At 36.9% G+C, this 27027-nt stretch overlaps 1 long non-coding RNA gene across 1 annotated transcript; it reads right to left on the bottom strand.

The window, feature by feature from the left end:
* Positions 1 to 1104: 1104 nt before the first annotated feature.
* Positions 1105 to 22254, bottom strand: LOC123694444. The gene is made up of 3 exons (XR_006751810.1): positions 22023 to 22254; positions 19247 to 19335; positions 1105 to 1418 (listed from the first exon to the last, which is right to left on the bottom strand). It is a non-coding gene; the product is annotated as an uncharacterized LOC123694444 (long non-coding RNA).
* Between the last annotated feature and the right edge of the window lie 4773 nt (positions 22255 to 27027).

Below are 27027 nucleotides of genomic sequence, written 5' to 3'. Positions count from 1 at the left end.
TAATTATACTTTATTATCCTGGGCATAAAATAGGATACTTTTTATCCCGGAAAAATACGTAGAAAAAATAAATCTTAACTTTTCTTAATTTTTCCGCGCGGACGGAGTCGCAGGCGGAAGCTAGTCTATAATATAAAAATGAATCACAAAATGTGTTGGTAAGCGCATAACTTTAGAACAGCTGAACCGATTTCTTTAATTCTTTTTTTATTATATTCCTTGAAGTATGAGGATGGTTCTTATGTTGAGAAAACGTGAATATGTACTACGGGCGAAGCCGGGGCGGACCGCCAGTAAGTAATAATTTTGTGTTATAATAACTGTAAGGACACACATATGCAATTCGCTGATCAAAGCTTTTTGTATATACGTATGTGTCCACATTGTTTCCCCGACGCTTTTTACATTTATTAAAATTATATATAATATATTAGAGTCAGTAGTGCCAGTAGTGTCATACAAAAATTTAACTATCTACATATTTAGCATAATAATTTATTATGTAGGTAGCTTTAGATTTTATCAATTGAAATAGGTACCATTTCGACAAGAAAACAATAGATCAATTTGATATTTAGTTTTATAGCATGCAAATGCTTTTTGTGAATAAAAAAATGGACAGATTAGAAAACAATCGATCTCGACGCGGGATTCTGCCCGGCAAGGCTAACGACGCGACGCGGGTTCGAAGCTAGGGCGAAAGACGCTGGTTTGAAATCCCGGCTGGTGATCGAATTTTTTTATTCACACTTCTCAAATAATTGACGTTTAAAGTAAAAGCCTGTCAACACGTGCGTGCATTTTTTCGCTATGTCAAACAGCTGGTTCTTTAAACAACAGTTATATATAGTGTTGATGAAAATGAAACTTAAATATATACAAATCAATACAAATAAAGCATAAAAAATTAAGTACAAAAATATTGTATACACATTAAATTCAGTCTTCTTTCCTCTTCAATAAGATGTTGTCACGATGCAGATGTCAATGTCGTCTTCTTTATCAACATGGGAACAAAATCAGCTTTCACAATGATCTCAGAATTTAAAACAATCTGTCAAATCATTATGAAAACCAGTTTCGTAATTCCTCATTGCTTCATCCGCTTCGGCTTCTTGTGATCTTCCAACTTTCTTCATATCTTAAAATACCTTATTATATCGACAGCTACGCTTAGAAAATAGTAAATGATTAACGACTTTAAAAAATGAACTGACAAACAACATGTAAGATTCGTAATAAACACAACAGCGAGGCACAATAGAGGAATAGGAATGAATTTGTCATCACTCGATTGGCCGAAGTATGCGGCAGGAATGGAATATGACGTGTAGGGACGCTCCCATTAAGCCGCCATGACATCATGCTGACTTAGCCCGGAATTCGCCACCAAGCATCGCCCCGATCTAATGCCCGATCTGTAATGAAACAAACTCCACGTTATTAAAGCATTATAAACAATTATTAACGATTCGATTTGAGTGGCCGCGTTCACAAGGACCCTATTATTGCGCTCAGTAGAGCCGTCGACTAATATAGAAATAAACGAAGGCGGCAGGGCGTACGGAGCATGTTAAAGTTATGCGGGTTCACCCACACCACGAGTTGACACTAATTAGGCAAAACGGAGTACGCCGGCGCTGTTGGCCACAAATGGTGCGAAAAAGCGCCTCCGGCCATGTTGGGGCGGTTGCGCGGGAGTCGCGGCGCCGCTACAATTATTTCTCTAATTTATTGTCAGCCCATATCTATGCCTTTGTTAAAACTTACAATCGAACCCGAAGAAAAAAGAGTATTTGCAAAAATATATAAATGACAATATAGCCATTGTTTTACAACCACTGTAGCGTTTCTCGACTTACAAAAAAAAAAGCCCTCGCACGTTTGACAGTTTATATTAAAGAAAATTGTGGGAGCGCGTTTAGAAATCTAAATAGGTAACTATTGAGTGTTGCAAAATTGTATAAATGATGACTATTAACTGGCACTGTAGTAATGGGCGGAAGGCCTGCATTATGTCGACAAATATGTACTTAGATTGTAGGTTTGTGTGCTACAATACCGATGACCTGAAAACAGCTTGTGTTTGTTGGGAATTATTAAAATCTGTAAAACTTTTTGTTAAACGGTATACGATGTATAAAATTTGGTGAATTTCTTGACGGGCAGGAAATAGTTATCTCAAAAAATGAATATCGCTGTTTAAAGCAAAGGTGATGCGATGCAGGGAGGCAATGCAGGTGCGCACAAGGCTGCCGCGTGACGTCACGTCCGCACGCTCAATGGACGCGCTATGTGGGCCACACGTGTCACTGGCCCCCTCACCCCTCCCCGCACCCACCAATACTGCTCTAATTGCTGACAACTATGGGAAATAGCGCAAATGTGTCGCGTATCGCGGCCCATGTTACCTCGCGATAAACGCCGTCTTCGCATGCTTCGTTACCGGAAGCGTTCGACTAAAATAGTAACGTAGAATATAAAAACCATGGTACGGGACAATGGTATGTAGCCGGTGAAATGACGAAACGAGAAGCGACATCGCGACAAGTATGTAGGGCGACTGGCGAATGACAACGACGTCTATTAGTGCGGGCGACCGCTATAGACATGATTCTGACAATTCTATTCTAAGTTTGCGAGCGTCTGCATGCTAATAGCATTTAGCATAATATATGAACCGTGAAATTCGCTTTGTAAAATTGCATTGCGTATTACAATTGTGTAGTGAATACATTTGCTTAACGAGATAAATGTTTTATGGATATTTGAAGTCACTTACTTTCTCATAAGATATACCTACCTATACACAATAGTGAATAGGTAGTGGTTTTAGGTATAAACATGAAAATATTGTAAATATACATTTTACTTCCTAAAATCATGCCAAGATAATAAAATTCCAACGTCAACGTCGTCATAATATCACCAAAGCTTCTTGATCACCAACGACTTACCAACGATCGTTTACCAAGTTTACGAAGCAAACTTTACGCCCAACACTAAAATATTAGATACCTATTAAATTGAACGTTAAAAATTAAAATGCCATTCTATATTTTGTCTCCATTCATAGTGGCAGTGGGTCAGATGTAAATACCTACATACATTCAAGTATAAATTATCGAGCTTTAAAACGAGAATTTATAAGGCTTTATAAGAGGTTTAAGATCGGTATTCAGTAAACAAATAAAGAAGAAAGTGGTCGCGGCGAGATGTTATCACTTATCAACGTTTATCTCGGCCGGTGTTATGGTATGCGCAGGTATAGAGATAGGGCGAGCATTCCGCGGTTCTAACGGTGTGTTATTTCGCCGATCACGGCGGTCGTCGGCGTGAATGGCCGCGAGATGCAGCGCAGGCTGCAGCGCCTCCCCGCGCCCCGCCGCCCGCGCCCGCCGGCAGCGCCCCCGCCCCGCACGCCGCCGCATTCCGCCGCACAGGCCGCTTGCGCAACCTCTGCCACATTCCATTCATAGCGGCGCGCGACTCAATAACCGCACCGCGAGCCTCCTACTATTTGAACTGAGCGCGAGCATGCCTTCCCAGAATGGTTAAATGAGCGCAGTTTTTGAAATTTTAGAGCGTTACGCCACATTTCTTTGTAAAGTTCACGGCGTTCGGTTGCCGTGAATTCCGCCGGCCGTTGACCCGCTCGCCACGGCTTTCTCTGCCTCGCTGTTTGCTATTGGAACGAATCTATTAATTGGAGAAACTCGGTTCACACATGAACGTGGAAAGTAGACTGAATAAGCTCGGCTAAGTTTGAAGATTTCATCGGAAAAGTCTTTTGACAACTTTTCAATATTTGACACACAAACGCGACAGATAAATGATCGATCGATAAAGTTGTGTCGTCGCATTCACGGCAACAATACCGAAGTATTATGTTGACAGCGTGCGACTTTCACACGGGGATTTCCCGATATCTGATAGGCTTGAATCTCGCGTTCGGAGACAGGCGTGTGGGAATATATCTATCATGTTATTGTGAGCTAACTTGTGTTGCCGAATTTGATACTTCCCAAATCAAAACAGACGAAAAAAATAACTTTCTAAACAGTATTACTGCTGTAGGTACTATACCTACAGCAGTAATATTAGTAACGAGGCTAAACAATTTGTAGGTATATTCTATTACAGTAAAATCGCGAAATAAATCCTGATTAAAATCTGCCAAGCTCTCGATGTCAACATTAGAATCAGTGCAGCATCGAGGCACGGTGCAGCTCGGTGTGCTGCATTCCCCTCTACCGTGGGTGAAATGTCACCAAACAGCATTCCGAAATATTTGAAACGACCTTTATGGCGCGAAAGAAAGTGTCTGGAGTGCGGGGCGGGGAGAGGGGTACTCGCGACCGTGGGACAGAGGCGCGCGCGCCAGTCGCACGGCGCCCCCCGCCCGTACCGCACCTCCTGCATTCCACTGCGCCTCCCTCCGAATTTATTCAGCCGCGACCCGAGCTGACCGTCCGACGAATCCACCACCCTTTACAATAGACTTCGCAATTTGATAACACGCGATTCTGTGTTTTTGTATCTTTGTTTATTCATACTTTACTTATCACCGCTATGTACCGAATTGAGAACGGCCGCGGCGTATAAATGGACACCCTCCAAACTTTTACATAATTAGCATGGAGTGGTGAAGACGTTAATTTATTACTTGAACATAATATAAAGAAAAAGTTTATATTAGTATGCCAGCTAAGTATAAACATACGATTAATATTTTCCACACTCGAACTCGTATGGATGTAATTTACTGGCCGTTACTGGGCCTATTTTTTCTATTATAATATTCTCATCAAATTTACATTTCTGCACCTGTAATTTGATTCTCAGACCACAATTTTGATAGATTTAGTTTTATTAATTTAGGAGGTCTACAAGTGGAAGCGAAATTGCGCGAACATCGTCGGGCATAGCGTGTGGGGAGTGGCGCAACTTGAAGGGACTGGACACAGCTTCGAGCGTCCGATTTTGGCGAACTAGGAGCTCGTCCGGGCAGCGGAGGCGGCGTCGCAAATAGCCCGTGACGCGGCGGGCGCTGCACTTTCGCGCGGTCATATGCCCGGCGCCGCAGACGCTCGTAATCGTCTCTATTTAAAAACGTCGACGCCGGCGGGGAATGTGAGCGACAATGCACGCGTCAACGACCGCTCGCGGCGGAAGCACACTTCCAGGCGGAAACTTGCGCCCGCGCCTTAAGGGATTCGCTATTTATAATCGCAGGACTGATGTAACGAGTAATCTCTACACGTGTAGCGGCGGAAAAGACGAGAATTGGATGCGTATGCGCAATGCGCATTCTTCGCTGTTGTGACTAGCTTCATTATATTCATGTTTTACTCGCAATAACAATTACATTCCAACCTTCTTTTTCATTAACTCTGTAGCATACTTTATTATATTGTTGCAATGATATATGACAGGATATAATAATAATACCTTTATCAAATGATAATATTAGGATACCTCATTATGGAAACTAAAGCGTCTGAGCTCGCAAACCTATGATCATACAATAATGGTCATACATCAATGTCTAATTAGAAATAATTACCGTATAAACGGATATCAATAAAAACGTAATAAGCGGGTTGATCCAAAAAATAGCTAACGATATCTTTTAACAAGATACCTGAATAACTGAACGATCAATCTGTTTATAATTGTAGTGATGCTACCGTCGCGTCGCCATAACACCTTGGCCACGAGAACCGGCGGCGCGACCGACGGCGCGTCGGGCGGCGCGGCAATTCGCGCGGCGCGGCAAGCACGCCACGGGCAGTTGCGTTCGCCGCCGCGACCAGTGTAGACGAGGAGACGAGATGGCTTTATCAAAGTTAGCTCGACGTTAGTTTGGAGAGTAGCAGCTTTTGTGCTCAAGATTTAATGTTTGGAAGATATAGTGGAGTACACGAATTAAATAGAAATCGTGTTACAGACGGAGAATTCCACCAAAAATATGAAATATATAGGCAGCACACAGATTTTTTTCACAACATTTTTAAACTTATGTTGCGGTTGGCTAGACTTCCAAATAGCTGGTCTAGCTAGAATTTCTGCAATAAAAGCTTCCGTCTCCATTTTCGCGAAAAAAAAAAACAAACTATTTTAAATTAAGTTCGCTCCGGCAGTAGTCGCCGCGTCTGCCGCTCGACTCCGTGGCCTGCGCCGTAATAACTCATACATTTGTTTCGATCGCTAGTCGTGCCGCGCGATTCGCTCGGGGAAATTCGCCGGTCGTCTCGCTGGTCGCCGCTGCGCGTGGCATGCCCAGTACATTTCCATACATTTGATTCATTCGCAAGACGCGCCGCCGGTCGCGCCGCGCGAATTTTCGCTATAGCGAATTGTCCGTGGCCAGCACGTAACGAGTAGCTTCGTAATAACTCAATCGCTTTGTTGCAAAGCGATAATCGGAAAAAAAGTATTCTCAACGCGGATACTTATCAATCTTATCATACTAGAAGCGATGGGAAATAGCTTGCTATTTAGTGAAATACCAGATACAAGTGACCGCAATACCAGTGAGTTGATAAATGATTTAATACGTAATAACCTCGCCGTACCTATATCTTTCATACAGCGTATAACGTAATTCTCAACAACAGAACAGAATTCTAATAAGAACAATTGAAATAGTCAGAGTGGCTCACTAGTACTATCATGTCTGGTTCATTACATACAAAAAAGGATTAATGCCATCCGACAACCAATAGATGCCGCTAAGTGTATCATTTTAACCAGCAAAAAATAAAATTAGATTTAATTGCAATTTCATTGCTTTTTATAATTTTTTACATACTTTTTTAAATGGAACCTACCTATTTAATTTCATTTTCGCTCGATTTTAACTAATTTTACAGAAAAGTTTATATTCAAAACAACGCCATCTCATGAAACTACTATAAACAAGTTATTCTCCTCCGATTTGGCGATGCTAAACGAATAATAGATGGCACTACAGACTTTTTACGTTACTTTTCACGTTTTTAACACAGACTAATAATAATATCACAGACCACAGACTAATAATAATATACTACGTTTTTAATACATTGCCTTTGCCACCTATAAAAATATTGTAAATGGGTTAAAGCCGTTATTAATTATTACAAACTGCGTTCCTGTAGCGGCCTATATTAGGTAGGTACCTAGTGTATTGATAATTTTCATACGAAAAATGAATTGTCGGAAAACTTGCGAGATTGTGTGAATATTTGATTGCAAGATCTCATTACAAAATAATATACAACCACAGACTAATAATAATATACTACGATACAACCTATACTTAAACCGTAGTAAGTAGATATATTATTTCTAGTCACATTTAATTATATATAAATTATAAATAAATATTAAAGGACAATATTACACAAATCGACCTAGTCCCACAGTAATCTCAATTAAGGCTTATGTTGTGGGTACTAGACGACGATAAATATAATATCACAGACTAATAATAATATACTACGTATACAAATAATATAATATTTTATAAATACATATATAGATAACACCCAGACCCAAAAACAAATAATCAAGTACATCACACAAATATTTGCCCTGACCGGGGATCGAACCCGGGACCGTCGGCTCAGTAGGCAGTTACTTTACAACTGCGCCAACCGCGTCGATAATAAATCGAAACTAAAGTTAAATACCTACCTACGTCATCTTGTTTTATTTTCTAAATAATCCTATCAGATTACCTTTATATGAAGTATGAACCAAAAAGTTTTGAGATTTAAACCGTAGAAAAGGTTTTGAATGATCCTTTGCGTTTTTTTTCTATACGCGCCTAAAATTAAATATTTCGACATCGATTCCCATAAGAATGAAGTATTTTCCCGTTATAAAAAGTAGCCTATGTTCATCAGGTAGGTATAATTTTTGCTTCGAATGATGAAAGAATTTTTCAAATCAGTCCAGTAGTTTCGGATCCTATCCAATACAAACAAACAAACAATCAAATCATTTCTGTTTTGTAGATAAATACGAAAGTTACTCCGTCATAGTAGGACAAAATAGTGGGACCACGAGAAAATAGGTATTCCCGCACGCGTCTGAACCGATTTTGACGGAAATTTCGATATATGTACATACCTACGTTGAAAAAGGACATCTCAATTTTGTTGCATAAATAGGATTCAAGGGGTAGGAACAGGGATTGAATAAGGCACACGGTTGAAGCCGCAGAATGAAAGTTGGTAATTTATAAGATTAATTTATTGTAAAATAAACTACTTCATTTTACTTAAACATATTCTATTTATCATTCATTGACTTATCATAAATTGAGTCTAGTACCTAGTTAAGTACTTACCTATTATGTGAAAATTTTGAAAAAAATGTTTTCTTTAGGAAATTATTAGCATTAATTGATTACCTTGTCTTGTCATTAATTTATTTACCTAATTGGTAATAATCGGTCGAACACTTGTTTAAAGTTTATTTTCCTTGTCCTTTCCAGGTAATCTAAATTATTTAATTTTTGCAGTAGGTAATTAATTCATTTCGGCTTGAACAGACAAGGCCATTAGGTGAAGCGAGATTGCCAAATATGGGTGATCTGTAGATATACATAATCCACAAGGAAGCATCACATTTGCTGTAGCTTCTTATGGGTAGGTGAACGAAGTGCCTTAAACTACCTAGCCAGGTCTGCAAACTGTAAACTGTCCATACCCAAGCACCACTCAGCAGCTTTCAAGGGTAGCTTTCGATACAATGCCACTGTGTTGGAACAACATTCCACCACCATTAACCAGTTTGACAAATATTAATAATTTTCGTTTCCAATACCGGAAACATATTTTAAAATCCTGTTCTAACCCTTAGTGCATTTGTATCGAATTACAGTTTACACATAAACTTTAATTAAATATTTATTTTATTTACTGGTTATAATATAACATAACATTATATAGACATTTATTATCTGCCTATTTATCATTATAATTATAAACATTGTAAATGTTAACGGAAATGTATGTAATCCGTCATTGTATAAAATTCCTAGGAAATGTATGTAATTCCTAAAATCGCACGGAAATGTGTGAAATAAATCATTTTATAGTACACATTTCCTAGGAAATCTATACATTTCCTAACTAACAATCGGAAATGTAAAACATCTAAGATATTGGAAGGTACGCGGGACTCATATTACAAAATGCCGGCCGTTTGTAATACGGCGGATTATACAATCCGACTGCGACATGTACATGGGGTCAGCAGGACGAGGGGACTGATTACTTACCAAATGAAAATTTGATTTGATTGAATATAAGTTGATTTAAGAAATGTTAATTAGTAAGATAATATGAACATATTGTTATTAGCCGGGGCGAACTGCTAGTTTATTATAAAATTGGTCTCATTCTATTATCACGCCGTTGCATTTCGACTTATATTCGGATCTTAAGGGTGCTATTACGGATTTTTACAAAAACACGCTGTTTTTCGGTACCATTCTAACTTAAAGCAATTACACGTGAGAACATAGTAATATCTTAATTTAAAGATAATATATTCAGCTCTACGTTCATCTTATAAAAATTGTACGACGTTATACAAAATTGTCGCTGAAATACGATTTTCCCAGCACAATAATCGCATAAAATGCAAAAAAATGGGGTCTTAAACGGTACCATTTTAAGAAAAGTAAAAGCCTAATCTATCTTCTTACCTATACATTATTGAGGGATATATAGTCCTTTATAGATTATGATATTTTTTTTGTATCTAAATCAAATTTTTTTTTCAATTATTAGCTAAATTAAAAATACTTGTCGATTTCTTCATACATTTTGCTCTCGCGGGTCGTCAGACCGCGCTCAGAAGCGCTCTTGGAAGGACGGGTGTATCGCTCCTCGTCCCAAAAATAAAAACGAATAAGAAAAAGATTATTGTGCGTGCACTGTCGTTTTCGTGATTTGAAATATTTGATACTTTATAAGTAAGAGTAAACTGTATAAGTTTCATATTCAAATTATTTGTAATTTAAAATTATGTTTTTAAAATTACGTTGACTGAGATCCCCTTTTTTATGGGTTGTTGAACGGATTGGTGGGGTAAAGCAATTTGACAAAACTTAAATCCAAAATGGCGCCGACGAAAATTTTACATCTTTTCGTCATGGGTGTCATTTTCATGGTTTTTGGGGTAGCTATTAACGAATATGAGGTCAAAACTAAAATCCAAGATGGCGCCGACGAAAATTTTACATCTTTTCATCATGTGTGTCATTTTCATGGTTTTTGGGGTAGCTATTAACCAATATGAGGTCAAAACTAAAATCCAAGATGGCGCCGACGAAAAATTTGACATATTTTCGTCATGGGTGTCATTTTTGTGGTTTTAGGTGTGTCTCTTTAAATGATGTATCTCTTTAAAATTATTTTTAAGACTGTCCCACTCACACTCTGTATAGGTTATAGCTTTGCATACGCTAAGTAGTAAGTACGTAAAAAATACTTATAAAATGCCAGGTGTATCTTTTTTTTCAATTAGATTAATTCATAAAACTCTTTGTGTACACCCCGTAAATGCAACCCGCCCAACTTTGTCACCCGCACGTGAGCTATCGTTTAATTATGTTTTCATAGACAAAATAATCACATTAGCGAAACGGTATATGCCGGCTGCACGAAGTTAGAGAAGAAAACATGGATTTTCAGGAAAAATTTAGCAAAATTTTTTTGATGTAATTTTGTTGTTTAAGTATTTTTACGTGATTAGTGTATGCAAAACTACAAGTCCCTTAGCACTTAGTATACCGATAGTGGGTCACTCTGTATAGTCGAATTCTTATATACTACGAGAGAGAGAGAGAAATAATCTTAAAGAGCATTGAAATAAATGTTTAGGAATCGTCGTTGGCGCCATCTTGGATTTTAGTTCTGACCTCATATTGGTTAATAGCTACCCCAAAAACCTTGAAAAAGACACCCATGACGAAAACATGTAAAATTTTCGTCGGCGCCATCTTGGATTTTAATTTTGACCTCATATTGTTTAATAGCTACCCCAAAAACCATGAAAATGACACCCATGACGAAAAGATGTAAATTTTTTGTCGGCGCCATCTTGGATTTTAGTTTTGACCTCATATTCGTTAATAGCTACCCCAAAAACCATGAAAATGACACCCATCACGAAAAAAAGTCAAATTTTCATCAGCGCCATCTTGGATTATAGTTTTGACCTCATATTCGTTAATAGCTACCCCAAAAACCATGAAAATGACACCCATGACGAAAAAATGTAAAATTTTTCGTCGGAGCCATCTTGCATTTTAGTTTTGACCTCATATTGATTAATAGCTACCCCAAAAACCATGAAAATGACACCCATGACGAAAAGATGTAAAATTTTCGTCGGCGCCATCTTGGATTTTAGTTTTGACCTCGGGTAATAGCTTCCCCAAAAACCATCCACATTTGCAAAATATGTGTTTGCTCCTTAGGAAAAGTTCAGATTTCCTAGGTAATGTGACGAATCTAATTTATTTAATTCGGACCGTAACTCGGAATAACATACATACATATTTTTTAAGAATTGTATACAATGCCGGATTTAATACATTGCCGGTAACATAATAATATGTATGATAATTCTTAAAAAAGTACATATTTTAAACATTTCTTAAAAAGCTTCTAGATATTGCATACAATTCCTAGAGGTTTTGTAAAACACACACTTTTTTTAAAGTTAGTTACTAACATACTTATCGGTCAATTAGGGAAAGCTGGCATGTTCACAGTACTCACACTTATGCAATTTCACTTACAGTATGTTCAAAAATAAATGCGACTCTAGTTTCATTTTAGACTTGAATTGTAAAATGGGTGCGTTGTAGATAAATATATTATGCAAGTATAATTATGAAAGCTCTCATAATTTACCTGTAAAATTATACTTTATAAGTAAATCAATTGATGAAGTTAATTATTTATTCTAATAATAATCAATTGGATAAAAGTATTAATAATCATTCAATTATCAAATAATAATTAAATTTCAGGTCATAAAAACAATACAAATAACACGTGCGCTCACTCCCAACACACGGATGGTTGTTTTGATAATGATTTAAATAACGGACGTCTTCTGCAGTTGCGGAGCAGTCTTGTCCTGACTTTAGTCGAGTAGTAAAGTCTTAGTAAAGATATCTAAGAAATATTATATTTGTAGTAAGTAACTACGTAATACCTACCAATACGTGCTAACAAATATGTGTTACATGTTTATTGTATAATTTTCACACTATTGGTTTTAAACTCAAACTCAAACATTTATACAATTAGACTTCTTCTAGAAGCACTTTTGAATCGTCTTAGCAGTTTAACAGTTTTAACATTTACCACCAATTCAGAGAGCAGTATCTAAAGAGAAGAAGAAGAATCTACTTAATCATACCTAATCGTAATCTTCTACTTCACTGAAACTTTCATCGCTCGAAGAACTCGCCGTCGGAATTTCTTAATGTTATTATAAATGAGTCAGTGTAATTATCTACTTTTGGTTCTAATTGAATATATTTTTCCTCATGTTCTCGCGTCTTTCTCCAAACTTTCTAATATTTTTTTTTAATAATGTGATAACTCTGATTATTAATTAGTAATTTGATTTTTGAAAAAAAAATGCCGATTTTAGTCAAAATTTATATTTTTCTAACAAGATCCTTATCATCCAAATTTCTACCTTGGTGAGAAAAATTGACATTTCTAATGAAAATGAACAAAAAATTAAATGATTTTATTAAATACTGTAAAATAGTCTATAATTCTTCCATTTACTGTATCACAAAATTCTTCATAGATTTTTAGATATTCGTAGGTACTACACCAATTACATCACCCTGTATTTATAAACAATTGCAAAATATGACACATACATAAGCCGGGAGATACTGACACAAAATTTCGGGTCATTTGTAACAGAATGGCGGTTCTACAGAGGTCTTATTACGCAATGACTAAAAGAAAAATGATGGTCAGAACGCTGGTACCGGCGGACTAGTCGCGTGGGCGTTAGTCGAACTCGTCGTATAAATAGCGAAAGTCAAACGATTTGTAACACAAAAATTTTAGAATTTACCGATAGCCCATAAAAAAGATGTAGTCCGCCGGTACCAGCGTTCTGACCATCATTTTTCTTTTTGTCATTGCGTACTAAGACCCTTCTAGACCGCCGCGCCATCCTGTTACAAATGACCCGAAATTTTGTGTCAGTATCTCCCGGCCTAACATGTGCAATGTGTAAATGTGTTGACGTTCCAGCTCTTCTTAATATATCAATATCACAATAATTATTGTACCTACCTAGTTACTAATAAAAGTATAAAAATGAATTTTTAAAATTCGTAATAAATTAAAAATAATATCAAGTATGAAGATGGTCTATAAAATGGAATGCGCTATGTTTACGTGAGCGTGATGTTCCCGCGAACCACGTGGCGACGTTAGATACCTAAATTTGAGTAACGCAGATTTGTGACAGCGTCCTTAAACCACTAGGATTTGTATACAATTCCTTGATTTCATACATTTCCAGTAACATATACATAATTTCATTTTATTTATTTACATTAAGTATATACATAATTACATACTGATATTATATCTACCAGCTACCTATATTACATGTTTTAACTGATGTATTTATTTATTAGTATCTATCATATTAATAGAAATATATCTTTCACATAATATACTCATGTTAGTCACTTGGGGTCACTGAAAATCAGTGGTGGTAAGGTATTAATCACATTGCCATCATATACCGAGTTGGCTCCATTTATCAGGTCACTCACTGCCACATTACAGTTCTTAGGAATAAGATTATTTTTATTTAATTATTTTTCTTTTTATTTCTTTTTGTTTTTCCTTTGTTTATAAATGTATCTCGTGTTGTGATCTTGACAATAAATGTGTTTTATTTATTTATTTATTTAATGTCTCTTACTGCATGCTTTTCATGCAGTTGTCCGCACCATATGTATTGTGGTCTTTGTCCATACACACTTTCTCCAAAGCCCTGCTTTGGTCATGTTTCATGTATAAGCTCCTGTATAGTAGTAAAATTTAATCAAATATTTAATTTTTATTTCTTGAAATTGGGTATAGTATTTTTTGTGTGATACAAATCAAAACCAACAGTCAGGTTAGGTAGACTACAACCAACCAACAGTAGGTTAATGAAACACTTGACTCGACTGTAAGCTTGTATTGAACTGCTTAAACTGTAGAACAACAGGACTGTAGGATTCTAGACTCACACATACAATAGATTACACACTACACTGTAAACTGTAGAATTAATATTAAAGACATAGTTCATTATATTTTGTAGTCTTTGATTATTTATACAACAGACTAGAAATAAATACTATGTATGCGATTATACCTATTCTAGCCATCCATTTTTGTGTTCCTTAAAATTAAGTACATCTTAGTCAAAGGGCAACTTATGGTGCCCTTGCCCGTAATGCACTCATAATTTCAAGTTGAATGTTTGTCATTCTTTATGTACCAAACACAGTCACGGCCACGGCGCTCATTCCATTTTACTGGTATTAAAACAGATGAAATCCTTCATGATTCCATATCCTTCTAAGTAGCAAATGTAGAAATCCCTTTCTTGTGTCTACAATGTTTTTGTGGAGAATCGTATTATTATTTACATTTGGGATGGATTAATTCTTCTCCTCTCTTGAACAAATTTGTTATTGCGAACGTAAGCAATAAGTCTGTAATAAAACAATCTTATATTGGGTTACAAATCCATAGACCAATCATTAAAAATCATGTTTGTAAAAATTTATGTTCTGAGAAAATATCAGTTTACCATATAAAGCTTATTTTCTGCCTGTAGATTCTACATAACCTCACAGTCCATCCATAAGCCTAACATATTTAGCACTTATTTTTAAAATATATTAGTCAATAATTAAAAACGAAAACAAACAAAGCTTCTCGTTTTGGTTTTGACAGAATCTCGTAAATAAACTGAACTAAATACCAGTCATAATAATGTACTCTGTGACTAAATAAGTCAGTTTACTTTGTTTATTTAAAAATCCGAGTAGGTATTTATTATTATGTTGATTGACACTTGACGCCACAGACTTGAAAATAAAAGGTACGTGTACATATATTTACATTAGTGCCATCTAGTGGCTCTGGAAGGAAAAGAACTTCAAGTCTGTGTTTAACGTGCCATCTAGTGTGTTAAAAGCAAAAGACCAAGAGATATAATCGAACATGTAGTACGTTTTTTCCCCACTGGCGCTTTAATTGCGCAAATTCATAGTGCAACTTTTTTTGTATGGAGTGAACCGTCTGTTGTATACGTAGTATATTATTATTAGTCTGTGGTACTATCTAAACGAGTATGTTTATTATCAGCTACGAGATCGTTGTTCCCCTTGCCTCGTTCCGGTCGGAGCGCATCCGTTGGATCCCCATAAGGAGGACCCGCACTTAATTATTATACGATACTATCTGTTACCGAAATACATGTATGTGCACATCGCAGAACTATTTCATATTCAATTATATTTCCTGATTCTTAATGACCACCAATTAGATGTGGAGATATCTAAATAGACTTCCATTTATAATTTATAGTGGACACTAATATGATTATTATACTGTTTGACGTTCGCTGTTTACGCATGTGAAATGATTTCGACGTTGTTCTTGTATTGTTTGCTTGTTTGTTGTACGAGTAACAGTTTCACCAATTAAAAACTATTTTTTATCTTTTTTTTTATGTTGCTGGTAGCCACAACTAAGATTTTTTTATTGTAATCTTAGTAGTAGGTAAGAAAAGATAGATTAGCAACTTAATTATAGATAATATTTTTTGGTGATGTCCCCTATTTTACCGCTACTTGATACATTATTAACTCAGGCCCCGGAACCACAGACACAATAGAAAATCTTTTGTGTCGTGGACCGATCGGGCCACTTGGGGGCTGGGGCTCAATGGGTTAAATACGTTTGAACTCCATGTATTGTTTTACACACAGCCTTTTATAGTATAAGCGAAGTTTACCCGTAATTGCCGTGCATGTTTTAGTTACAAAGAGCCCATAACTACATTAAGATTCAATTAAGCCACGTTACAGTCCGTCATTTTCGTAATTGTCACGATATCGAAGTTTAATATGTATTAGGCGGTGGACACAGAGTAATGATTGGTACGTGATCGCTATACTACACGCATCCTAATAAAGTGTTATTATGGAACAAATTAAGGTACAATTTCTAAATGTTATAGTGATACCTAAAGAATCAAGTGGTATAGGGTACTAAGATTTATTAGGGAATTATATGACTCGTAGTTTTAGTAGGGATAGTACCTAGTGAGAAAATAATATTTGTATGACTGGGTTTTAGGACTTTATATTTTTATTAATTGTTCAAATTGTTAGAAAGGTGTATTGTGTGTTAATATAAGAGAAATAAAAAATTAGTAAATCGCAAGAAAATTACATAAGACATATAATATACTAGTTTACCGCCCGCGGCATCGCCCGCTTTCTCTTTAAACGATTTGAGATTTAAACTATCCTATCTCTCAATTTGGATCGAACTGCACATGGTGTGCGAATTTTATTATAATCGGTTTAGTGGTTAAGGAGTCCATTGAGGACAAACATTGTGACACGAGATTTATATATATTAAGAGATATGTCAGTACAATAATTAATATAATAAATTATTTAGAAAATGTTAATTTGATTTTAAATTAATTTGCCCTTTTTATTGGACTTCCCTAGATACAATAATATTAACAGTTGTCAATATTGTACAGAATAGTATATAAAAAAAAGTTTAAGGTAGATGAGAATTTAATTTGAGTGAAAGTTGCTGTATCAAAGCCTTTCGAAGGGTGCTACGATAATGCTACGAAAGTGCTACGAAGTCATTATGATAAAATAGAGAAAGGTTTTATTTATCTTAGACATTAATTTCTTTAAATAACAAGCATTTCGCAAATATTTGATACAATCAAAACAACGTGTTGTCATCATAACTTTAAAATCTAGATATTTTAAGTGCAAATATTTTGTTATTACATAAATGCACAACTCGGACTGAATAATTTTGCATTCATTACACATTCTTGTCAATTGCGTTCCAATTACCGTGTTAGTGATTTTACTTATTACTTAGAAAAACATGCTTTATATCAAATAACGGCGGTGTATCATTTTTAATCAGAAAAATATTTAGATTAATTCTAAACGCCACCATTTTTATATTCTAGGAAAGTAAAATAGTGTCATCAATTTTTATTGAACTTTAAAATGAAGATATACATATTTTACATAACCCGTAACAAAATCGATTTAGGAAAGGTAAATATTTCAATTATAATTGTTGCGAAAAATGTAGTTCAACCATAAATCTCTTTTATTATAAAAAATTCGAGGTATCGCATACGATTCAAAACTAGCATAACATAAATGTGCGTAGGTACATATGTAGTGACGTTTGTCCGATATATCTACAGACTACAGAGCAGTGGTGAGTAGGTCGCAATTCGCAAAGCGGTGCGCACACAACAGATGTAAAACGTGACACAGTTTCAGTTTTCAGGACGGAAAGTGTGTCTAGCCGCTACATTCCGTATTGTTTTAGTAACGACAATGTGTGGCGCCAAGGCGCGGCAGCGACATGTTTTATTCAACGCGGGCCACGACCCGCGCCGCCCCCCAAATTTTGTTAGCCTTGTCTCGTCCCGCGCACCGCCGACTCTAATTACTTAGTAACATGGCCGACTTTACTGTGTCACGATTATTTCGATTATCGGTAAAGTCAACAAGTGGAAATAGGCGACAGCCGACACAGAAACGAATATCGCCACTCTGAGGATATAATTGGTATAATGAATGGGTTTCGGATGCTAATCGCAGGTTCAGGTGAGTCGACGGGGTGGCGAGGGGGTGAGGGTGTGAGAGAGGGGGATAGGGGGGGGCGGCGGCTCAGGTGTCGCGTCCATAGTGCGCGCGGCACCTCTGTGGTGACGGGGTCAAGGTTCCACTGGCGCCTACCTGACGTCCAGACTTTTCTAACTAGGACGGCGCGGCGCGCCGATTGCCGGGATTTATCGATATTCCGCGCGAAAAACGCAAATAATGTTTAAAAGCTAAGTGATCATACATTATGATCACTTAGGTCCACCACCCACTTGTGTTGATATAAACTTTTATACCTACCGCGCAGACGCTATTGTATAATCTGTATACAAATCAATTTGTATGTCTAGACTGTGGATGGAGGTATTACGTATTTTTATATTTTAACATGACTAAGCTTCGACAGCTCGAAATAGATTCGACGTTTCGGGCCCTGAAATTTTGTATAAGTATCTACATGAAAACGCGCGCACACAGCGAGATGGGAGGCTCAGTTTAGGTGTGAAGGTCAATGACCGATAAGGTTTGCGTTACGTCGACCTCTTTTTCTCCTCACCTCCGCACTATCGCCAAGCGACCTATTAACAAAACATGTTGCCAAATGCCTCGATCTGCAAATAGCAGAACGTCGATTTAGCTACGCACTTCTTCAGAAGTAGTCTAATTGCTGTAGGTACCCTCATTTATAGTTTAAAGGTAAAGATACTGGCAACGTAAAAGTTTTCTAATACAAATTTATTATTTGTGTCATTCGTAAAATTTAAGAAACATTCTATTACAAAACATGTCCGCAGAAAGCGAAAAGGCATTTACAAATCCCCCGCTAATTACGTGTGCACCCAAATAAAGATTTGAATTGGCGGTTTAACATTGTTGATACGTTGTAGTTTTGGCGCAAGGGGGAGCCTATCGCGCGGACGTAAGGTGCACCTTATCGCACCATTGTTCGCCGACGGATTTATAACTTCCCCTTGCCCTCAATAAGGGCCCGTGACCTGCCACCTACTCCTAAACAATACAAATAACCGTTCCATTTGTTTATTTCACCACCAATTTAGAACCGATGGCAAATAAATCATTCCTGTTTGGATGTTCTAGTCGGTTTTAAATAGGTCTGATTTGATATACCTTCATACAGAGAAAAGTAAGCGCCTGTAGTAATTTAATAGCAAAATAAACACAGCAATGTATTTAAATTGATAAATATTTAGTATTTTGTAAAATAAAACATTATATTTCTTTTCACAGTATTACATCTAAAATAGATTCAACAAAAGAAAGTACAAGCTTTTTACATACCTCTGTTACGGTGACGTCGGATGAAAAATTTAGCTGATCATTGTCCCAAATTCGCTCGCCTAGCGCGTAATGTTGTAGTGTTGCCAGAGCTGAAAAATTACCAAAAGAAAAGTAAATAATTGTCGCTATAAATGATGTCGATAAAAATGCTAATTAATGAACATTATTACATTGGGAATAAATAAAGTGATGTTTTCCCAAGAGTTGAGACAATCAGTGAGAAGTGTCACGACATCGGTATCGCGGTGAGAACAGCAATTCAGCTGTGGAATATTACCATAGCTTTTGTTTATTATATAAAACTATTTGTTTATGTGATCTCGATATTTTATACATGTCAATTAGGTAGGTATGTATATTTTTTACATTTCATACATTTAATTTCAAATAGATTACCTATTTGATATATACAAAAAATAGATGTTTCTATTAATGAAACAATTTTCCATATAGGTAATTAATTTATACGAAAGATTATTTAAGCCCTAAATTAAAGATCATCTTAAAGAAAGATTATGTGCAATTATGTATAAAAATTCAAAAATAAAACATATCTACATACTGAAATCCATAACAATTCATAATAAATAAAAAGTCAAATTGGCAAGCACACAATCATAAGACATTAGACGTGGAACATACATTTTGCTAGTGAAGGTTGTGAAGGCGTTATCTACGAGCGTGTGATGTCACAAAGCGAAGACAGGCGATGTAGGCAGCGGCAGCAGTAGGTACCTACGAGAGGAATGCGGCGCGGCGTGCTAGCCGAGTAACGGTCCGCTGCGATACCTCTTGACGTTCCCAGGCTCAGCCGTGCCGATCGCCGGCCCGAGATAAGCTCCGCTCCTATACGAAACCCAATAAGCCGTTTCCTTGAACCGCTCACAACAGTACCGCTCCCGTCAAAAAAATGACCAAAACCGAACAAAAAACGCCCGTGAATAAGGCGGGAGCGCGAAATAAGAATGACCCCGGTTCTGGGAAGGCTCGGCGCCGGTGCAGTCTTTACAACCTTTATAATGATCGGTTTTTGTAAAGCGACCCTTAATGGCTTATCGTGGGGCTGAGAACTGGCGTAGTGAGACGTGCGAAACAGCCTCGTCTCGCTGTCTCACCCACCTACGTGTACTTTCTTTAACGGATAACATTTTACAATGCGGTTTGCGCCGGGGCGTTTGTGTACTGGGAGAGTATGCGACACTCGGCATATAGATCGGTCGAGTGGCTTGTAATGGTTAATTTTGGAATCGTGCGTCGAGTAGGACATATCCCTCGGTGAGAGGAAGTGGCGAAGGAAATGCTTATGAAACGTGCGCCCACGCCGACGGCTGCAGCGGAAGCGGAGGCGCTCCGCTCATAGTTTGGCGGTTGTAGGCGTCACAACCTAAACGTCCCATATTCATGTGATGTGGGCTTAAATTAAACGTAGGTAATAGAATGAGCAAATATACGGAGTAGGACCGGGCCTGGGGTGCGCTGTGGGTGACAGCCGACGTCATTATTAGCCATGAGTCAATGATCTAACTCCTAACGCATGCTTCTGACGTCGACGATACCTGACTCATGGTATGTTCACATCTGTGCAAAAATATATTTTATGTTTCTCCTAATTACCTATAGATAATATTCTATAAAAGTTTTCGTTGATTGTTACATGACTTAGTTGTTTTGTATGTATAATATTTTTTATTTAATAAGACTGAAGATAAGACTGACTAATAAGAATTGATTAAAATTAAGAAATAAAATCTAATGCTATAAGTCAATATTATGAAAGTGACCGAGAAAAGTGAAATGCAATAATTGCTTAACACAAAGTTCAGGAGTTTATAAACTATATTTCAAGAATGGCAACATATTTCAAAAGCTATAAAAGTCTATTGAATTATGACATTGTTAATTGATTGATGTTATTTTTAAATAGGAATGAGGGTTAGCGTAGACGAGGGCAACGAACAGACAGGGGTGATGTTGGAGTAAAGCAAAACTAGAGCGTTGAGAGTGCGAGCAGGACGCACGACGTCACGGTCTGTGACGTACGTCCTGTCGATAACGCGCCACCATAACTACACATCTCATTGTTTCAATTTATTGCCTACGCATGAGAAACGATTCTTATCGTCTCCATACTACAATATCTTTTGATGAATAGTGACATGTTTTTGCCGCTTCTACTATCGATTCAAAAATTGAAGGTAGATGCGAATTCTCAAACTCTGAATGGTCGTCGAGCATTCGGAATTGGAATTTCACATATTTTAATCGTCGACAGTTTCCAACAAAAGCGATAAATAGTATTTCTAATCTTACATTATTTCCTGTAATATTCCTCGAATATGGGAAATAAATTCACTATGTAACTCACTTTGCACTCAATATTCACATTGGAACGGATATGTCCGAACTGAACTGTACGTCAATGACACTTGTTCTAGCACTTAGCACGAAGTCCGGCCTGAACTAGCGACGTTCACTAAACAGCGCGATAATTCAAAAAGGAGTCAGAGGTTACGATGTTATCGATGGAGACATGAATATTCGAAGACGCGAGGGTCACGAGTGAACGGTCCGTGTAGCATCGCGCCGCGGCGTGAATGGAACGACCGACATTTTATGAATCGAGAGCCGTCGCTCATTGACCTGAGCGATAGACCAGCGAGCGGGGAGCGCGCGTAGCCGGGCTGCGTCCAGGGCTCGGGCCCGCGCGCTCCAGCGCCGGCGGAAGTGACGTTCCCGCGGAACATGGCGGCGCGCGCGCAGGAATTGCGCAGCTTACCTATCGGGACGTCTCCGCCGCGGTAGCTCGAGCGCTACCGACCGCCTGCCCGGCCCGCCACTTCGCGTTCGCAACGCGCCCGCATGCACCGGTACCCGTATCCACAAAAGTGCGCACGATCACTAACTTGCGAATAAATCGTTCGCACTGTTATCTAAAAATATTCGTGTGCGACTGCGAACGGTCGGAAGTCACAGGGAGAACCGACACGGAGCGACACGCGCGAACTGCTTCCCCGTCGCGGGGAGACTGAAGAGGGCAGGCCGCGCCGGCGCCGGCGGAGGCTCAGCCGCACGCGCACTCCGCTGGCCGTCCCGCTCGGCCCGGGGCCGCGCGCGCCGGAGCGAGCGAGACGGCGGAGGCTCATTATCACAGTGCCGACTCGTGAACACCAATAAACCGAGGAGTAGGGACAAAATATTCGACCTTCACTTTACGTGCACGCACACATGCGCGTTCGGATCGCGACGCACGCGCACATACGCGCGCTTAGCCTCGCAAATTGCTCGTTCGTCGTCGCCGCAGCGCTCAGACTGCGCTGTTGAGTACACTTGACAACTTTTCCAGAAAATTGACATGCATCACACTCGTGAACAAACCGTCCCCACGCCCCCGGGGCCAGCTAGGCCGCCCTACGGGCTGGGGTTTGCACTTGCGCATACCTCAGGCCTCGCAATGAGCCACACACAGAACACGATTAATCATCGAATTGGTGAAAGAATGCTAAAATTACACAATGAATTGCAAATCTTCGTTTGCTGAGTATCTACTAACAAATAAATACAACTGATTAAAACAAGCATAAACGTCGTTTAAATAAAACTAACAAATTTATAATAGTTTTTGAACGTACATTCAAATTAAACTTATCATAATTAATGTGTATTAGGTAATTTTATTTGTAGTGGTTCGATACACTATTGCTCTGTTTGTCATTATTCCAAATTAAATAATAAATATCTCTCTCTGAGACAATGAGCTGCTTTTTGTATAGGTATATGCTTTCTTTAAATTGCAAATTATTAAAACTATAAATCCATTTTTAAAAGCAAAGTTGAGAATTCACGTTAATTTTGTCTAACTAAAAGGAATCTTAATACATTGCAATAAAACACAAATTCATATATCGTTTCAGCCAGATCAAGTGACTAGCAGTTAATTGTTATTTCAAAATAACATTGAGTTATTAAAAAATACACTTTAATAATTGTTAGGCACTTAGGATTTATAATATTATTAATAGTTTCATATTTAATAATAAATAACTATTTCTAATTATATTAAAGTAGGTACAACTTGAGCTGTATGAATGATGTTGTTAAGCATTTACAAAAATGTTTATCTACCTACCTTCCTGTATTTTTTTCAATTTTTTTATGTATTTAGTGTAAAGTTGACTTAATTAATAAAAGCTTAAATAGAGTTTCAAAAAATATAATTATCTACTTTTTGTGCATTGACTAATTTAGGATCCAATAATACAGTCATAAGCAGATATTGCTATAAATGATACAATAATTTGTGATATTTAAATAAAATTTATAAGGAAACCTTTTGAATAGGTACTATTTTTGATAATATTTCAATTTAAAGCAATTTAATAAATACACAGTTAATAAGTCTTATACCTAAGTAAAAGTTGAACCAAAAAATTATATACTTAGATATTTAATTTCTTATATTCTAGCAACACTGAAAATAAAGTTTAAGTTATTGCCATTTTAATACCATAAAACAACCAATATAATAATGAATCAATAGTAAATATAATTCATAAAAAAGTACTGTGCCTTATTGTGTGGAATCACTTTACTAATAATATAAATAAGTACCTATTTAATTTTAAATCTAGTTAATTTGTTGATTTATCCAATGTAAGTCATTCGCTTTAATAAGTGAAATTACTTTTAAAATTAAGTTAAAGTTATTGTGATGATACAAAATGTTTATTTTTATATCATTTCTTAAATAAATACAGTATAACCATAAGGTGGATGAAGTTTCATAAATTAAAAAATAATTAAATAAAATTAATATTATTTATATTAATAACATTATTATTGACTAAAATAGCTCATAACACATTCAAAATAATTATAATAAAATTCACCGCTTTGTATTGTTACATAAATTTACTAAGAAACAATTTACAACCATTTTAACTCTATTTTTCTCAAAAATCTCATAAATATCCTTTATTTTTCAATTGTAATTGTTAATAAATATAGTGTAATTATGTAATGAAAAGAAAAAAGTAATAAAAAATAATTTAAAACGCAAAAACGAGGGTACTTTGAACCATTTATTTGAGTTTTCATGTAATGTGAGGATGGTGTGTGAAAAATGTGTATTTTTTATTGATAATCTATTATAATGTTAAGTTTTTTTATTAAATCTGATAGGCGCTGAGTTGTAGAGGTGGTTTCTGTTTAAAAAGTGCGCGAAAAGTGTGCGCTAATGTTGCCACACGCAGCGGTTTCCGTGCGTTTCGGCAAACTCGCCGACCAACGACCCACAATCACTATACACATTTAAATATTTCCTTTAAACACGAATTTTAATTTATTTTTATACAAGCAACATTAAACAATTTTAAAATAATTCATAGGTATTAATCTTTAATTAATTAATGTTTATTTTTTTTACATTTTGCATATTGCAACATCAATGTTCAAATAAAAAAATATTAATTTATTAAACGACTTAGGGTAAAAAGTCATAATTCAACTAGTTCCAAAGGAAATGACGCGACAAATTTATAAATATAAATAAAAAAAAAAATAAAAAATTGGGGCGTGTAGGTATATTGCGTTGGAATCCGGTATTGTTATCAGCAAATAGGGCAGTGCCTATCTAATCTTGGTCTCCCACTTTAAGTCATAGATAACTCACTTCTTTCGATATGCAATTCAAGTAAATTGTCAAATAATATTAAGAAACATTTTTTTTCAGGGCGTACACATTTTCTTCCAAAATTTTCTCTAAAATATCAATTATACTTCCATACCTACTTAAGAACTGATTGGATAAGTATCTATGTACCTACCTAGTTTTTAAAGTTTTCAATACAATTTTTACATGTTTTTGGCATTCAAAGTTTTTTTTGTGGAATGTTAAAAAAAATAATTTATTAGTTTAGTATAAATTATCGAAGAAGCATTAAAGCACCATATAGGTAATAAGGAGGTAGATAGGTACCTACTGTAGAAGATTTTAAAGAAAATATTTAAAGTTTTTGATTTAACATTTTTTTTATTCGCTTATAAAGGTAATCAACTCCATATTTCATGAGAGATTGTAAAAATAAAGAAATAAAATTTGGTAATAGACATTTAATATTAAAAAAATAATACCTATATAAACAATACCTACGTTTCAAATACCTACCTAGCCCCAGTTTTCAGTAAAAGTGTTCTATGAAACGTTTTAACTATGTATAGTTAGTACCTACAGTATTGTTATAAAACTATGTTGTTGACTTTCTTCAATTTTTTACGTAACTATAAATGACGTCTAAAATTTTTATATATAGGTAATAAAAAAAATATTAAAGAAAACTACGATTAATATCTAGGTATACTAATCTGATCTGGCAACACAGTATCTACCTAACTGTCAAATAAACCGTTGTGTTTGAATTTTCGCGCTGCGAATTCTCTTAGACCTCACAGTAATTAATAACCTCAACTTTGAATACCTACAATCATAACGAAATCTTTAGTTATTATATTGAACTCTTCCTATTATCTGCATATTTCGAAACCGTTGCTCACTTCCGATCAACACAAAACAAACACTTCCCCATAACTGATAATGCGAAGTCGTTAACATAATGTTATTCGAAAGGGGCAATAGACACATTTTAGGAGATAATAAATCATGAGTACCTTCTCGTTCATTTCCGGCTCACATGTGCGCGGGGCGTGCACGTGGTCGCGGAATTCAGCGTCTTGTCATTTGGGTTTCTCATGTAATTAACGGGAATAGGCACATTAGGAGGGATCCATGCCGCTGCGCCCGTCCTCTCCCGAGCGTGACGTCCGGCCAGGGTCACTGAACGCAGGGCCGATCGCTTTCTTGTGCCCGACGAACGACCCTTCCAGATGTCATTCACATGTCCCATCGAAACGCGTAAACGCACAGACCGCCGCTTGCCCGATTTTCACATCGGGCATCTCAATTAGTAAAATTAATGTGGAGCCGCTCCGCGCATAGACATCGGCGCTCACGGATCGATCGCAGCAATGTATCACACGTGCAGGCCGTGCTAGCGGCCCTTCTATTTGTAAACCGGCGCCGAGGGCCGCACATTCCGATCGTGCCTCGTGCCCTGCGCGCCACCAGGCCGCTCTCCCGACCCTACCGCGCGCGAGCGCCCGGCTTACATTACCACCGAGCCCCGAGGGCCCACCGCGTGCTGCCTAACGAACGCAGCAGTGTAACCCTCGCCACTGCATTCCACCGTCTAATGCACGGTGCAGCGAGCGTTCGACTTGGCTCTCGAGTTCTATTAGAGGCAATGCCACTGTAACTGTCAAAAGTACGATATTGTAGAGAAGATCTTGTCAAATTCCTTAGCCCTAATACGGAAAGGCTAGGAATTCTATACGATATAGAGCGCAGGTAACTTAAACGTTGTTATTGGACGTTCACCTTTGTTAGTTTAGCAATTGTTTCCTTATTCTTAACTACGATACCTAGTATCTAGTAAGTATTTCTTGCCCATAAAAGATATACTTATAATAATCAACATCTTTTGTTGAGGAAAAAAGGGGAACGACAAGTAAAAACTAAAAAGTCCCTTTATGATAAGCCGTCAAAATTGAACTTTGGGATAAACAGCGGTAGGTACCTTCCTGTTTGTAGGTATATAAATTGATTAGGTATAATAATAAAATGGACTGACCTCAATAATTAAGCATATCTAAATTCTGATATAATTGAGGATATAAAATACATTTTGTATACAGCTATGTTTTAATAATATCACCAACAATCAAAAGTC

This window comes from Colias croceus, chromosome 9 (genome assembly GCF_905220415.1).
Source record: "Colias croceus chromosome 9, ilColCroc2.1".
In the NCBI taxonomy this organism is placed as follows: Eukaryota; Metazoa; Arthropoda; class Insecta; order Lepidoptera; family Pieridae; genus Colias; species Colias croceus.
This window is presented reverse-complemented; position numbering and strand designations above follow the sequence as displayed.